We start from the raw sequence: 5,703 nt of genomic DNA, 5'->3' as shown, positions 1-5,703 counted from the left end.
GCTCTAGAACTAGAACTTTCTGAATCTAATTTTCTATTTTTATATAAGATTTACTTCCATGTCCTGAAAGAGACTACAGTCTACTCTGTACTGCAGGAGAAAAGCCTGCCAAGGTACAGAGCAAAGGAAAATAGCTTCAGGGTTTTGGTGCTTGCTGTGCAGCTCCTCACACCCAGAGGGAGGTGCTAGAATGGAATCTGTACCCCAAGAGTGTGCCTAGAATCCCACTGAACGCTGCTCTGACTCAAAAGCACATGGGTCCAGTACGTGGGACCCAAACACACCTTTCTGGCGGGCATCGAGCCACAGGAGCTTGAGCAGGGCTGTGACAGCAAACCTGGAGCTGCTCCATGGACACTAGAGCACTGTGAGTGGAAAGGGAGTAGGGCTGGGTGATCCCAAACCTTTGTGAAGTGGTTCACAATTTGTTCTCCCTAAAGTGATTCAGCTCCCCCAGACACTCCAATTGGTTCAGCACACCCTTGCTAGAGCTCCCCCTTGGGTGCACTCTGCTTTCAGTTTCTCTCCTTCAGGGCACAGGATCGTTAAAGCAAACAGACCCAGGCCTTGCAAACGGGGTTTCTCAAATCTTTCCTTTACTTTAGACAGCACAAGAGATACCGAATACACACAGTACAATACCTGCCCTCCATTCCCTGCCTCAGTGAACATTAGATCACAAGAATGGCCATACTGGGCCAGATCATAGGTCAATCTAGACCAGTATCCTGTCTTTTGACAGTGACCAATGCCAAGTGCTCCAGAGAGAATCCATACCCTGTCAACCATTCCTAGCTTCTGGCAAACAGAGGCCAGGGACAGCATCGCTGCCCATCCTCATTAAAAGCCACTGATGGGCCTATCCTCTATGATTTTATCTTGTTCTCTTTTCCCCCTCTTATAGTCGTGACCTTCCCAACATCCTCTGGCAAGTTCCACAGGTTGAGTGCACATTGTGTGTAGAAATGCTCCCTTTTATTTGTTTTAAATCTATTGCCCATCCATTTCGTTTAGTGACCCCTAGTTCTTGTGTTATGGGAAGGCGTAAATTACACTTCTGTATAGACTTTCTCCACACCAATCATGATTTTATGATATTTTCCAACTTATTATCTATCCCCTTCTTAATGATTCTCAACATTCTGTTCCCTTTTTTGATTGTTGCTGCCAATTGTGTGGATGTTTTCAGAGAACTATCCGCAATGACTCCAAGAACGTTTTCCTGAGTGGTAAAAATTCATTTAGACACCATAATTTTCTATGCATATTTGGAAAGATGTTTTCCAATGTGCATTACTTTGTCCACACCACCCTGGAGTGAACTCTGGGATTTGGTCAGAGGCCTCTGGGGTGTCCAGGGGTCACCTCCTGTAACTCATGGATTCTCCTCCAGCTGGGGTGTGGTTTGCTGCTGCAGCCACAGCCCTGCAACTAAAGAGTCCCTTGTGCCTCCTGTGTGCCTCTCTCCCACCCTAGCTTCTTCTGGCTCATCCAGTCTCTATGTTTTAAAACGGGCTGGACCAACCCCTCTTCTTTCTGTTCCCTTTCCTGGGGAGGTTCCATTCCTTCCATGCCCACCCCTCTTCAGAGAACCTGGAGAAAACTGTCTTTTATGTAGAATGCAGTTACTCCTTTGTTCAGTACCGGTGAGATCTGATTAGGTGCTGAGAGTCATAAATGACCATCCTATTTATAGACAGATGCCTCCGTCTGAGCCTCCTGCCCCTGAGCACAAGGCACCTGAGTGGACAGTACTGAAAAAGCCCAAAGACATAAGGTTAACAATGGTTCAAAGCATCATACAAGACTTAAAGGTGTTTCCATCCATCATGGTTTTACCTGGACAGTCTGGTTTTTGGCTGCTGTGTCGGGGTGCCCACGTAACCCAGACACAGGCACCCAGCATCACAGGGCCCTTGCCACTGGTGATGAGTTTGCTTCATTATCATTGGCCAAACTCTCTCTCTTTTCTTTGAATCCCTGTTGACCTCTGATCCCAAGATGGCTGCATTTTAGTGGTACAGTGGATCTTTCAGGATGAAATTTGTTCGTAGATGAACAACAGAAAGCCATATTCGGAAGCCATGGCCCAAAGTTTTCTCTGGACCCAGTAAGGCAAAACTCCCCTTGGAGTAAGAACTGAGTAAAGACCTCAGGAACCAACTGTGTGTGAATGAGCAGAGACTGTCAACTCCTCGTCTTACATTTCAGGGTTCTGGCTGATAATGCATGGACACTTACCTGACTTTTATCTGCTGGAAAGCATGGAGCTAGAAGGGCTTCTCACTAGAATAATTATAAGAATTTTTCAACTTTGGCAAGACATGTTCTCTCCTAGCTTCATTTGAGAAGTCAGCTGAAATGTTATGCATGAAACATTCAAAAAGGGCATGAAGAACTCCTAAGGAGGGAGATTCCACCACCTCCCTAGGTAACCCATTCCAATGCTTCACCATCCTCCTAGTGAAATAGTGTTTCCTAATATCCAACCTAGACCTCCCCTACTGCAACTTGAGACCATTGTTGAAAGCTAAGGAAATAAGCCACACAATGATCTCTTTCCTCAGGACTTTGCAGCTGAGCTTTTGTGGCCCACAATCTGTTGGATGCACAATCTCTGCTGACTGCCTCGCATCCCTGCTCCCAACTCTCAGTTGATTTTACACGGTTTACTGGATTTCCTCTCTGCTTCAGACTGGAATGTCTGCTCCAGGGCTGCATCCTCACTGCACTCACTGCAGGTTGCTTGCCAGGCTTCACCAGATCCCGTCCCAAGCCCACAGCAGAGGGAGCCCAGATTGACGGTGGGTAGGGTAGGAAGGTGAAGCTGATCCAGCAAGTGGATGAGGTTGGAGAGAAGGGGAGTGAGCAACAGGATGCGGTTTTGAGGGAAAAGGTTGAGCTGAGGCAGGGCATTGGAGGAAGAGGGGAAGAAGGGAGTGGGACCTTGTGGGATACAGAACAGTGGAAGCAGCCTTATGGAAAAAGGTGGGGCAGGGGGCAGGACCTTGGCAAATAGACAGGGCAGGGCATGGGCCTCAGAGGTTCAGTTAACAAAAATTAGAAAGGTGGCCATCCTATGAATAGTACACAGACCAATTCCTCAGTCTGTCACACTGACACAACAGAGTAAGGCCAGGAAAGGAGTTCATGTCACTTTGACTGTCCAGTCAGTAGTTCATGGAAGGGGGCCCAGCACCATGTCACTCGTCAGCTCTGCATGGAGCTCAATCTGAGAATCAGAGCACATGAAGAAAACGTTAGGCCCCTTTATGAGTAAAGAGCTGGAACAGCCTGCCCTGGGTTTTTTTGGTCCTCACCCTGTAGATGATAGAGTTTAGCATGGCAGGCAGCAAGAGCTACACATTGGCAATGAGAATGTGAAAATGCAGGGGTACATTCTGGGCAAATCTGTACAGGAGAAAGATGAAAAGACTTGAGATGTAAAAGGCTAAAATGACAAAAAAAGTGGGAGCCGCAGGTTTCAAAAGTCTTGAGCCGGGCATCCTTTGTGGGGAAGTTGAAGATGACCCTGAGGATCAGAGCATAGGACACAGTGATAAAAATCCCATCAAGACCCATCACAATGAATATCATGAAGAGGCCATAGTAACTACTGACGTGGGTGTCGGCACAGGCAAGCTTCACCATGGCTATATGTGCACAGTACGGCTGGGGGATGATGTTGGTTCTGCAATATGGCCATTGTCTTACCAAGAAAGGATAGGGCAGTACAACCATTACATTGCGCAGAACCACAGCCAGTCCAATCCTAGCCACCGCAGGATTTGTCAGGATGGTAGAATGTTTCAGGTGATCACAGATGGCCACAAAGCGATCCAAAGCCATGGCCACAAAGATCCCAGACTCTATCACTGCGAAGCAGTGAATGAAGTACATCTGGGTGAGACAGACACTGAAATTGGTCTCCCTGAAATTAAACCAGAAGATGCTCAGCATTTTGGGCAGAGTGGACGTACATAGGACCAGGTCGTGGGTGGCCAGCATGAAGACGAAATTGTACATGGGGCCATGGAGGCTCGGCTCTGTTATCACGATGAACAGGATGGTGAAGTTCCCCAAGATGGCTATGGGGTACATGGTGCAAAAGAGGATGGAGATCCAGATGTGGGCCGCCTCCAGGCCAGGAATGCCCAGCAGGATGAAGGTGAAGGGGTTGGTGAAGTCAGTTGTATTGGAATCTGACATGGAGTAAGGGAATATGTGTCTCCTGTTTGTACCATACTTTTTCCTGACCTCCTGTATATGCTCAGGCTGATGGTCACAGTGCAATTACCTGGATGGAGAGACAATGTTAATATGAGATGCTGCATGCGCTACTGGAGGCTGTTCTCATGGGTGATGCAGATTGGTTGCTCAAATGAGTTTCCTAATCTCAATTCCATATTTTATGGTATTCCCTGTCTGAACAATTCCCACACATTGTGGTGTAGGAAACTTTACAGGGCACCAGCAGCAAAACAAGTGTGGACACTGATTATCCATCGTTATTCCTTAGGCCTTGTTTACACTGCCAAGTTTTTTCACAAAAAAAGCATCTTTTGAGGAAGAAACAGTGGAGGTGTACACACACAGCAAAGCCACTTTCAATGATGGAACTCTTCAGTTTCAGTGACATAATAAAATCACCTTAACAAGAGATTTAAGGCCTTTTACGCAAAAATTTGCTCATCGAAGTGCTACTGTAGACACTTGCACTTGTTTCTATCACTAAAATTGGCCTCCAGTAGGTATCCCACATTGCCCATCCTGACTGCTCTGGTGAACAGTTTCAGCTCCTCTCCCCTGCACTGAGATGAACGCCATTTGACTGTCCCCCTTTAAAGGTCCAGGAAGTTAGAAATTCCTCTTCCTGTTTGCTCGGTGGGGAATGCTCACATCACACCTTCCCAGGTGGGCGTGTTGGCTCAATGCTTGGGACACTGCTGAGCTTCTGGATCCGCTCGCTATTTGGGGAGGAGGCTGTGCAGTCTCAGCTGCGCTCCAGCCATAGGAATGTCAATATCTAAGGGCAGATTTTGCACAGCTTGTGGGAAAAGAGCTACGATCAGGATACACTGCAGTAAACAGGAAAGTAGAAGGAGCTGAGGCATGTGTACCAGAAAGCCAGGGAGGAAAGAGTATCTCCAGTGCTTTGTCCCAGACCTGCCATTTTTATAAGGAGTTGGATGCTATCCTCAAGGGTTACCCGATTTCCTCCACCAAGAACCCTGTGGGTATTTTGGTGGGGGTACTCCTGTCAGTGTAGTTAATCCACCTCTCTGAGAGGAGGTAGCTAGTTCGATGCAGAATTCTTCAGTTGACCTCATGCTGTATATACCAGGGTCAGGTTGATATAGCTATATCGCTCAGGGGCGTGATTTTTTTTTTTTTTGCTATTGCAAAGAAGAGCCAATGCAATTTTCATTTGCATTAGCAAAGGCAGAGCATGCCAGTCATGGGAGGGGATAGTAGCACTTTTCTTGGTGCTGGTTAGACCTCAGCTGGAATATTGTGTCCAGTTTGGGTCTCCAATTACAGGAAGGATGTAGAGCAGCTGGAATGGATCCAGATCCAGATCAGACAGCTGCAGCGGCACAGTAGCCAGCAAACAGAGCTGCTAACAGGGGAGTTTCAGTGGTAGTTCTGTTGGAGGAGCAGGTTTTTGTAGTTTGTGGATTGTATTGTGTAGTTTGTGTGTGA

The 5,703-nt window shown here is 47.2% G+C and overlaps 1 pseudogene; it reads right to left on the bottom strand.

Moving 5' to 3' along the window:
* Window positions 1–3,260: 3,260 nt before the first annotated feature.
* On the bottom strand, window positions 3,261–4,209 carry LOC142047201 (olfactory receptor 52E4-like; annotated as a pseudogene).
* Window positions 4,210–5,703: the final 1,494 nt, after the last annotated feature.

Source organism: Chelonoidis abingdonii, chromosome 1, assembly GCF_003597395.2.
Source record: "Chelonoidis abingdonii isolate Lonesome George chromosome 1, CheloAbing_2.0, whole genome shotgun sequence".
Lineage (NCBI taxonomy): Eukaryota > Metazoa > Chordata > Testudines > Testudinidae > Chelonoidis > Chelonoidis abingdonii.
The sequence above is the reverse complement of the archived record's forward strand: the minus strand, read 5'-3'. Positions and strand labels throughout refer to the sequence as shown.